This window comes from Centruroides vittatus, unplaced genomic scaffold (genome assembly GCF_030686945.1).
Source record: "Centruroides vittatus isolate TY-2023 unplaced genomic scaffold, ASM3068694v2 contig_937, whole genome shotgun sequence".
Lineage (NCBI taxonomy): Eukaryota > Metazoa > Arthropoda > Arachnida > Scorpiones > Buthidae > Centruroides > Centruroides vittatus.
Genome location: NW_027122622.1, coordinates 57,831 through 69,684, shown reverse-complemented (window position 1 = coordinate 69,684; position 11,854 = coordinate 57,831). Strand labels below are relative to the sequence as shown.

General features: G+C 31.8%; 1 long non-coding RNA gene across 1 annotated transcript; it reads right to left on the bottom strand.

The window, feature by feature from the left end:
• Window positions 1-262: 262 nt before the first annotated feature.
• LOC136984896 (uncharacterized) lies at window positions 263-11,056 on the bottom strand. The gene is made up of 2 exons (XR_010882255.1): window positions 10,879-11,056; window positions 263-585 (listed from the first exon to the last, which is right to left on the bottom strand). It is a non-coding gene; the product is annotated as an uncharacterized lncRNA (long non-coding RNA).
• Window positions 11,057-11,854: the final 798 nt, after the last annotated feature.

Here is an 11,854-nt window from a genome sequence, read left to right as displayed (position 1 = left end):
TTGCTATTAATTAATGATAGTAACTTGTAAAACATGTGGTTTATAATTTACAGACAAAGTGTGGTCAGATAATGGAACAAAATTACTAATTTCTCAGCACATTGAGTTGGAAAAAGAATTTTGTCAGCCTGTAATAAAAGAGATAATGCCTGATATTTTGTCCCATAATGTGTGAAAAAGGACATTTTACTGGTGAAGATTGTGCACATAGGTGGAGAAATGTAATGGGACTTATAGAAAAAATGTAGACAAAGAGAGAAAATCTGGTGAAAGCAGTATTTGTTGGCTTTATTTTGAGACCTTTACAATGGCCTTTGGGAAAAAATGTAACAATGTAACCTCCTGATAACTATTGATATTTACAATCAAACCTCTCTTCAGCTCCTTCCCCATACTTGTATTCTGTTGAATCTTCCAGTCATTCTGTACCCTCTCCTGTACTTTCAGTCCTCTGCATCCTCACCTACCTCTACCCCTTCAGTTTCTTTCTGTACTTTCTTCATCCCGTCTTCATCTTGCTCTAATGTACCATCTGAAAATTATAACCTCTTTCTCCTTGACTCATCAGGAAACATTTCAAGACCACTGAAAAAAAAAAAGCAAGATACATCTGCATGGGCACCAGCTTGGTTTGTTGAAATGAAAAAGATCAAAAGATGTGGGCTGAAATGAAGATGCTAGAGAAGAGTACAAGCATTGGGAAATTTGACAGAAGTAATAAGAGTTTGTAAAAAGAAAATAACAATAAAGAATTTTTTTGTAAATTTAATTTCAATAAATATATAAATTTATAAAAAAAAAACTGATTTCTGTTTAACAATGAAAGTTGATAATGCAGGTATACCTCTTTAGCTATCCTTGCTCGTTTTGTGAATCGAGTTTCACAGGGTTGCAATGAGGCCTCAGGAATATCTGAACACATTTCATCATGGTCCTCTACCAGAAATTGATAATGACTACCATTATACATAATACGCAAATTGTGTATACTTCAGCATGTGTTAATCACAACCGGCACAAGCTCCCTTCTTAAAATATTTATATAGGCCTAGTTTAGTCTCCTCATACAGCCAAAGAGATGACCAAATGCCTGCTCAATAACAACTTGAGTTGAGCTTAAAACTTTAGTCATAATTATTTCTTTTCTTCCAAGATAACATTGTCTCTAAAAGGTGTAAGAAGGTGTCTTCTAAGTGGATAAGCACAGTCACCTAAAATGTGTGAATCACATGATAAAAGGTTTGGATCATTAGCAATGGCTTGTGCAATTGGAGAGTTACGGTATACTCTAGCACCGCTTACTGATCCTGGTCATCCTGCAAATGTGTCAAATTTTAAATCTGCATCGCAAATGGATTGCAAAAATCACACTCTCCACTTGTTTTCTATTAATGTGAGCATTCTTCTCATGTTTTCTTACAGAAAATAGAATATGTGTTCTATCAATACAGTGTATTGGGCAAACTATTAGCTATTAAATCAGCACAATCCTTAATTGCTTTTTGGACTGTTTCACCCTTTGGCCATTTTATGATATGCAGAGCAAGTTCTAGTAGTTGATAACAAAACTTGGTTAACTCGATGTTTGCGTGACTTTTGGACATTCCAAATTGATCTGATACACCATGGAAACTCTTGGTTTCCTAAAAACCACAGACATGAGCATTATATTTTCTTTTGGTGTATACGGTTTTCTCAGACATTTTCCCTGGAAGAATTTTCATCAAAATCTTAAAAGAAAAAAATCATGTACTATATATTCATACTTAACTGCGTAGTTTGTATAAGATGTGGTAAAATATAGAGGATCAGAACACGCAGTTTCTCCTTTACGAAATGACATTATAGAAAACACTTAAATAAAAAATAGTCATAATTTACTGTTAATATTTTTATCTTGAAATCGGTTAAAGAAATTTAAGAATTCCAATGAAATAATAATAATAATAATATTGAATGCGGCTTAAAATGATAATTTCAAAGGTATCTTTTATCTCTAATCTGAATATTTTGATAAAATTAGTGTAGCGTAACAAGCTATATCACAAAGTACTTCCACTAACCTTGACTGTTGATCGTGACATGCGAAAATGGCTTAAAGATATCGTTCGAATACCGTGGTACGATATCGTGAACGTAACCAACGATTTTTGCACGCTTTCTTCGTTGTTGGGAATGAGTCATCGCCAATGACATAAATAAACCATCATTTCCACGTTTTCTTATAAACAACATGGAACTTAATGGCTATTCTTCTAATAAAATTGAACAAATGCATGTAAATATAGCAGTAACAGAATCATTGTTTATGTTGGCTATTTTGAGATAGCTTTCTCTCCAGCAAAAGTGTTTTCAATCATTGGCAGCAAAAATGTCTCTTCTGGTAGCAACTGCTCTGTGCACTGCTGACTAAAAGAATGCGTGGAATACCTCGTGATGATTACTCGCTGTTCATGGATCCTGGATTATGCATTGTCCTGAAGACATTCACTTGAGAATTGGTAGGTCGTCTGAGAGCTTGGTGGATAGGGCAGGAGATATGTGTCATCGATTATACAGGCCTAGGAATATGGTGATGTTCCTCGTTGATGTCTGCCCCGAGGACTGTGTCCACCCCCTTTTTATACCTGTTTTGGGAGGAGCTGACTAATGCCATGTATGATGTAACCCGTTCCAAGTTCGATCTGTGTCTAGAATTTGTTTATGTTAAATGTCTGAAATCAAACAATTTTTAAATTTATTACCTCTTTCTATCTGGTAATGTTACTCATTCTACTTCATAAAATTGATAACTGTCAAACATACTAAATTAATTGCTGGAGGTGACCAGGATCAAGATTTGTAGTGTGACCTTAGTAATAATTGTTGATATTTAATCTGTTTTATCTATCAAGAAATCTTGAGAAATAGGATGTGAATGGATTTTGTCTGGTTGATCTTCCCCTTCTCAGTGACCTTTTGCTTGCCACTTTTTCCTGGGGGTATTGGATTGAATTATTGCTTTAAGTAATTAAATTAATTAAATAATTTAATAGCAGATTCTCAGACACAGTTACGTAAAAATAAATTTCAAGGAAACCACCATTTATTCACTTTGTGTTCCAGGTTACAAACTTTTTTGACAACCAATCTTTCTTTGTAGGCTACTTGGTCGTCAAAACATTTTATAATAATTAGCATTATATAATATAACCCACATGTCGAAACTTTCAGAAAAGCCATTATGTATATATATTTTTTATTACCTATATTTTATAATGCAATCAATGGCATGTTTGTACTCACAACACATTCTCTTGGTACCTTTATAATTAGTTACTATTGCTTGTTAAAAATGTTGTGAATGAAAGTAATTATTTATTTACTGAGTATAATTTTGTTTTAAAACTAGTAAATGCTTCATATATTCATTAGGAACAGAAACCAGTATCAAAAATTATTTTAAAGAACTCCTGACATCATTCAGTGCAGTTGACATAGGCTTGTGTGAAAGCACAGACATTCTTAATTGGAGACAAATAAAGTTATGGAAAGCATTTTCTGAAAATAATGGAACTTTCGCTAAGTGCATTTAATCTGAAAAATAATTAATTGATAACTTGCATGCAAGTATAATGAAATTATATGGCATTGTTTTTAGAATGTGGAAAACAAATTTTCATTATTGATGACCACACTGATCTACAAGAAAACCCTGTTATGGTTGTCTCTCTTGATCCTTCAAAAAGGATGCATAATAAAAGTAAAGGTAACTGTGATGTGTATATGTGATTCAAATTTGTCACATTTCGGCAAGGTACTGTACGTACATGACATTTTTGTTAGTAATAATATTCAGATATATAATTCATTTAGTGATTTTAAGGAATGGAAACAGAAATATGAAGTGGAAAATACTGTTAAGTACAGTACATTATAATAAGTGGTTCAGAAAGGAACATTAAGCCTAATGGTTCTATATAGTACAACTGTCATTTAAAAAGCAAGGAGAAAGGTATTTGTCATTTAGAAAAAAAAGAAGCAAAAAGATTGTTGGATTCTGTCAATCCCAAATTAGAGTGAAGATAATTGATGATGAGAAGTTTGTTGTTACATTCATTCCGCAACACGTAGGCCATCAAAATGAACTGTGTCACACAGTTTTGTCATCGGAGGACAAAAATTTCTTCAAGGAAACCTTTCATTGCCATAATAGAGGAAGTCAGACAGTTTATCAACTCCTGAAGAGCTACAAAAATTTCATTTAGCAACCAGAAAGGATCTACATAATATTGAGAATAGTTTCCAATTGTCAGCAAATTCTGTAAGACATCTAAATGATTCAATAAGTGTAGACACCTGGGTGAATGAAATGAGAGATGGCAGTGATGATTGTGTGTTGCTTTATAGACCGCAAGGTATGAAATGTGAAGAATAACTTCATTTAGCATAATATGACTTTGCTTTAGCTATTATGAATGATGGTCAGGCTTTTATGTTAGAAAAATATGGAAATCGTGCTGTGTGTATTGATGGCACCCATGGACTTAATGCTTATGATTTTGAGTTAATATCACCAATAATAATTGATGATATGCAACAAGGTTTCCCTTGTGCTTTTCTGTTTAGTAACAGAACTGACAGAGATATTACAGATCTTTCTTTCTAAGATCAAAGAACGAGTAAGCTCCTTGTCACCAAACATATTTGTCAGATATGGCCGATTCATTTTTTAATGCTTGGGTGCATATTATGAGGGGAACCTGCTCAAAGAATATATTGTTCGTGGCATGTTGACTGTGCATGGTGCAAGAACCTCTGTAAAATAGTCTAAAGAGAAAAAGACTGAAGTGTATAAAATCATACGATCAGTGATGCAAGAAACAGATGAAGACATTTTTAAATTAATTTCGGCAGCAGCAGTAATAAAGTTGGTTGATGATCCTGAATGGACAATATTTCAAAGAAAACTACATGTAAACTGCAAAATATTGGGCTTATTGCTATAGACTACATTGTCGCCTAATTAATTTTTTCTGGTAATTTTTTATTTCATTTTTAGCATATTCCTGCAATAATATTACTATAATAAGTTCAATCATGCTGTAGTAAGTTTATTTAGCTATAATATGTTAATACATTATAAATATTCAAGTTATGACCTTCAGTTCTGATATTTTATATATTTTTTTAATTTTTAATTTTTTTTTTAAATCTAAAATATCTGCAAATGTTACATCTATTGTTACTGGTAATCATATGTTATCAAACAAAATTATATATTTTTGTAATTATTCATTTCATTAAGTATATTAGTTCAATATATTAGTTGAATAATATGGTATTTAAAACTAAAGATATTAGTAAATGTATGTATGAATATAATGATAATTTTGATTTTTGGTGAATTTTTAAATAAATATTGCCTGACTGACCTTGACTGGCTTATATTGCCCTCGGTCGTTTTTCAAAATAAACGTTAACAAGGGGGCAGTACAATCGGCAGGCAAAGGGCTAAATACAAAAATGCACATAGAGAATATGCATAAGTGCATTAAACATATATATTTGCAAGGAAAGAGAGTAAAGCACCGAGATAAAGCCATTCATGTTTTAATGACATTTGTAACAGATAAGATGTATGATAGAATCATTCTCATGCATAAAGGAAAAGTAACAAGCAAGCTTTCTGATTTAAGAAAAAAGGCACAAAACTAGCTCAAGTTTATGCAAAGATCTTGCTATAAAAGATAACATATGGAAAATTCCTTCATCAAATGGATCAGATATCTATACAGTTGCTATGGTAAAAGAAAATTGTGAATGTCAGATAGTATGTTATGAGTGTAAATCTTGCATTCATAAGTATGCATGCACATGCATTCAGCTGTCAAATTCAATATGTGCAAACACATTCATCTTGTTTGACAACTGAGAGCTGAACCAGTTTGATATACAGCAGGGAGAACTTTTTATATAGAAGAATAACAACAAAAGGAAAAGAGAAGTGTTATTAGATCGCCTAAGCAAAAATATAAATGAAGAAGAACCAAATACTGTACATTAAATAGGAAAGTGGAGTAGAAAAGGAAAAATGTGCTATGTCAACTCAACAATATTAAAAAAATAATTGATAATTTACAATTTGTGGAAGAATTTGAAGGCTTAGAGAGACTGTTGAAATCTGTACAGCCCACATTACAGGCAATTAGAGAAAATATTAACAAAAAGAATTTTAAAGAAAAAGAAAAACAATGAGGATTTACTTCCAGTAAGAAAAGAAGAAAGGATGTTAAAATTACCAGAGCATTAACAAAACCCTCCACAGAACACGAGCACATTGCTTTGAATATCCTAAGTTCAGTGAATTCTGAGGGAAATTCTGCAGTTTTAAGAATTCTATGCAACATTTAATAGTTATTTTTAATCAAAGCTTGAATTCTTATTTTACTATTGTAAATCCTAGGTATTTGACAATTCTGATATATTTGAATTGTAAACTTGTTAATTTATATATTTGGAATCTAATGATATTAAAATTTAATTATTTGTGCTTATTATTTGATTTTGTATTTTATTTATTTAACTACGTTTTTTGTAGTAATTTGTTTTCTGCTAACATTATCTAATATTAAAATTCAAATATTACTTCAATGGAAATTCATGCAAATGAAATCGTGAATATAGAGGCTAAATGACCAAATCCCTATAGCATTTTAGTATAGTATAATACCAGTTTTTCAACATTGACATTCCTCATATTAGTTCATTGTTTTATCAGGGATACAACTGGATAGCAACAATAATGATGTCCATACCATACCCACTTGACATTTGGTTCTATCTGCCCTTATGGGATGTAAGAATGTTAAATATATTACTATTTAATGTTGAAAAATACTGCATATAAGGAATTATACAGAAATTATGTAGTATATTTTCTAAACAAATTATAACAAACATTTACAAATTGCATATATTTCATATACACTAAATAAATTTTGGTCATTTTATTTACAGTAAGACCACGCTTAACGTGGGGATGCGTTCCTAGACGACAAAGCACTAAGCGAGGTTATTTTAACATAGAGTAAATAGGGATAGGTGAACACGCGACTAGGGATTGCAATCCAGCAGTGTTTTGAATCCAGCTGGATTTTTGCTGGATTGAAATCATTCCAGCTGGATCCAGCCACCGGATGTATTTTTGGTGCAATAAAGTGTTATCTATCTATCTATCCTGCAATTTATGTTTTTTTTTAATGAAATAAAACATTTAAAAAAAATACTTTAAAAGCTTTTATTATTTGGACTGGTCACTATAAATCAGTAAAACTTTTTACACATTTAGGTAGTAAACTTAACTTTGGTTCGGTTTAACATTTGAAATAGAGATAATTAACTTTAAATGTTTAGTTAGATTATAATTATAATGTAATCTTTAAGTTAGTAGAATTACCTTTGCTATTATTTGATTAATTTATATTAATATATTATAATAATGTAAGGACGGATAATCAGTGAAAACTGGTAAGACTGATAGCCACTTAGCCATATATAGGCTCTACATATTAGTTATTTACATGTAGTTATTTATATAGGTATATAAAACTATGTACTGAAAGTAGAATAAGTTAAATAAACTACACCTTTATCAATCCAGAAAAATTTAATAAAATAATAATGTTTTCAATCGTTTCTAACGATCTTCCTCGGTTACAAAAAAAATAGAACATTAAATATAGAACATAAAATGTGTTCGGAATAAATATGAAAATTAACGGAAAACGCCCAAACGGACAAAATATAGATAAATAAACAAAATAAATAGCGGAAAAAATATATACAGGGTGTTTTTTTTTAAACTGACGGTACTCAGAAACATCTGTAGAGCAATCTAACAGCCGGACTGTCGCCAAATTTGGGAGAGTGACTAAGGATGACATGGAAAAGAGATTCCATGAAGAAAAAAGTAGTACCTAAATTCGCCGGTAGAGGAGGATTTGGCACTGTTGTAGCGAAAAAGCTACCAGCACTTCACTGAAGAAAGGGTCATCAGTCGCTTTTTTCCACTTGCATGACCGCCTCGCTCCCTGTTACTTTTTCCTGTGGGGTTACTTAAAGTCCAAGGTCTATCTCGGTAGCGTCCCAAACTCTAAGACTTTGAAGGACAACATTTCTCGAACTGTGATGAACATTCCTGCGGACATGTTACGTTCGGCCATAGAGAACACGGTGTTCAGGATGCAATGAGTTGTCCAGCAGGATGGTGATCACATTGAAGAAGGGAGAAGGTTATTTGCTGATTAATTAAACTTTTGTTATTACACTGAAACCGCTGTCTGATTATTCATTCGTGTGTTTGTTAATTGCAGCTGGATTTTATGCAGATTTTTAGCTGTTTTGCTACAACAGCACCAAATCCACCCCTACCGGAAAATTTGGGTACTACTTTTTTCTTCGTGGAATCTCTTTCCCATGTCGTCCTTAGTCACTCTCTCCCAAATTTGGCAACAGTCCGGCTGTTAGATTGCTCTACAGATGTCTCTGAGTACCGTCAGTTTAAAAAAAACACCCTGTACATAAGATCCAATGAAACCAGCATTGTCCGTTAATAACATTAATTAATGTAAAAGGATCTCCACATGGTAGACAATGAGACCGCATCTCTATGATTTATACAACCAGTTGTCATGTGCGCCTTGCAGATTTCCAATCTCTCTAGATGTTTGACCGTTTGCCTATTCGTCGTCGTTTTTATAATTGCCGCTTGATCCATTGGACGTTAACATCCTTCTGTCTTGCGTATGATGCCAGTGCAGTGTTGTCAAGGTTCTTACTGATTGTATATTTGTGCTCTGAGCCTTTGTTTTAAACTGCGCATCGTTGCACCTACATAAACAAGCTTGGAATTGAAACGTTGGTTGTGTAAAGGCACCGAATATATACCCGTTGTTGAATTCCGATCTTCTTTCTTTTTATCGTTTCTTAATAGTTTGAAAACAATGGGATTACGTCGGTATACAATACGAAAATTATCAGACCTGGCAGTCATCTATGTATCTTGTTTAAAAAAAAAGGGATGTAATTAAGCACTATTCTTTTCATATTTATTCCAAACACATTTTATGTTCTATAGTTAATGTTGTATTTTTTTGTAACCGAGGAAGATCGTTAAAAGCGATTGAATACGTTATCATTTTATTAAATTTTGCTGGATTGATTAAAGTACAGTTTATTTATAAGTAATTAATTATTAGTGTTAGTAAAGTAGTGAGTAAGTAATTAGTAGCAGTCTAGTAGTTAGCAAAGCGGCAACGCAACGACGAAGACTTTTTCGCAATTATTTAGAAAGTTAATTGAGTATTTGCGGATCCGCAGCGCTGGATCCAGCAGGCCGAAGAATGCGCTGGATCCAGCTGGATTGCTGGATGAGGGATCCAGCAATTGCAATCCCTACACGCGACCAAAAATAAACAGATTCAGTTTAATTTTAGGTTATTTTTATATTAATTTTCATAATAATATATGTTAAATAACACATTAACATGTGCACACAGAAATGTAAAGTTTATTTTTTGTGACAAAGGTCCTGGCTCTTCTGAAATTCGCATCCAAAACGTCTCGTTTTTCTTTTGCACTCCTTTCAAAATCTGGATCGTTTGCTACAGTTTGATCAACGATTTCAGTTATCGTTACCAACGAAATCTGTAGCGAAATTCTTTGGGTTCTTCATTTTCAGAATCCCTATTTTCCAGTTCTACACCTTTTTGCCACTTTTTGCCGATTGGTTCGTATTCGTAAATTATCGTATTATGTACGAATCAACGAAATGTCACAAAAATTAAAATCGGCGTAAATTTTGAGCTTTTTTTGGCTTCGAGCAGACCGCATTACATCGAATCGGCGTTAAGCGGGGTCTTACTGTACAAATAAGTATAGCTGTTATGTTAGGCTTTCCTCAATGCTTCAATTACTTCTAAAATAGCTAAAGTTACCAGACATACCGATTTTACAGATTGTGTTCTGATTTCAAATATGTATTTAATTTTAAAGTTGCACCGATTAAGAAAAAAATTCCGAGTAGTTCCCTAGCAAGTGTTGTCCCTTCCACCTATAATTGCCTTGAACTTTGATTTTTCTCTATAACTATCCAAGTCTCCTTTCCAGAATAATGTTACCCACACAATATGGTTGCATATGTCACGTGAGCAAAGATTAGGGTCAAATTTATGAGAAATTTTGTTTTCACTGTTCTATTTAATTGGATATGTAATACAAAAAAAAAAATGATTAAAATCATTATTGAATTTTAACTGAATAAATCTTCAGTATTTAAAACAATATTTTATTTAAGTAACCTAAAAAATAAAAAATTAAATTACCTATAAAAAAATCAGAAAATTTTTCATTATAATGGGGAATTAACTTATTTGAATTAAATGATTACTTTTAAATTCTAAAATGTAAAAAAAACTTGTTTGGAATATTTCGAATTTGGAATGAATTGAATTCATATGTTTTGGATTTATCGTCGTTGGGTTACCCGAAAAGTGAAATCGATTAAAATATTAACTAGCAGACGAGCCGGGCATTGCTCTAACAAAAAGTAACAATAACAAAGAATATTGATTGATAGGATCTTACATATTTTCATGGTAACATTAGGTATGAGTCATTATCAGTAAAACAATTTAAATGTAACTGATTCTCCAAATTTCATCAGTAAATTAACAAGAAGGAATGACTACAAAACAAATAGTAAATATTGTTGAACAAATCTGATATAAAAATTCATATGAATAAACTATTAATCTTTTTAAATTAAAATACTTTTGTATTACTAATTAATTTCCTGTCTTTATAACATCTACACAAATAAATTGTCGAAGTGCTTACCCGTATGTTAGACGAGACAGACGACGCGGTGATAAGAATGCCGAAAAGTATGGATAAGCAGCAATTGTACGATCGTACCGTGAAACGGGAGAACGAAGAGGACGCTCCGACACGGCCGAAATCCTCCGGAGGAAGAATAAGAATCGTCCGAACGGGACGACGTCCAAAGTGGCGGCGGTCTGAAAAATCAATGCATTTATGCTATCGACAACGAATTTAAAACAACACAGTTTTCTTTAGCATAATGAAAAATTTAACGCTTTCTTTCCAATTGATATCAGTAAAATAGAATAACAATTTTAAACTATTTTACAATTTTATCTAAAAATTTGTACGTAATCATAATTTGAATTAACACCTTTTAATTTAGATATTAAAAAGTGTTAAATCTTATAATTTAGAATTGTAACCAGGAGATGGCCTATTAACTAGGCCAGAAAATATTAGTTAAAGTAAAACAATTTTGCTAGAAATTAAAGTGATAAGTCTTTGATTTTAAACAATAGTTTTAGTTGGACATAGAAATGATTTTAGTCTAGATCATCATATTTGGATTATACAACAACTTAAATTTTTTTTGTTGTGGAAAAAAATAGCATGTAATGAAATACTTGAAAACATCTATAAAATAGAAAAAAAATCATTCTTGAATGTTGTATTATCAAAAGTTTATAACTTTTTCTTTGCATGAAATAAGTATTTGATGTGAAGAATAAGTTATAGTTTTTTTCAAAACTTTTGATAATGCAATTTTGATTTCAGTTACTAAACTTGAATAATGTCGAATGAGTCGAGAAGAATAATTTTCAGTGTTAAATCCAATTAATTTAAAATAATGTATACATATATAATACAATTGATTACAAAATCAGGAAGAAATTAACATACACACAACCTGCATACTAAACATTTTACTAAGCTGTTAAACTTCTGTTGTATAAGAGATTCAAATAAACTTTACAGGCATGAGTACATA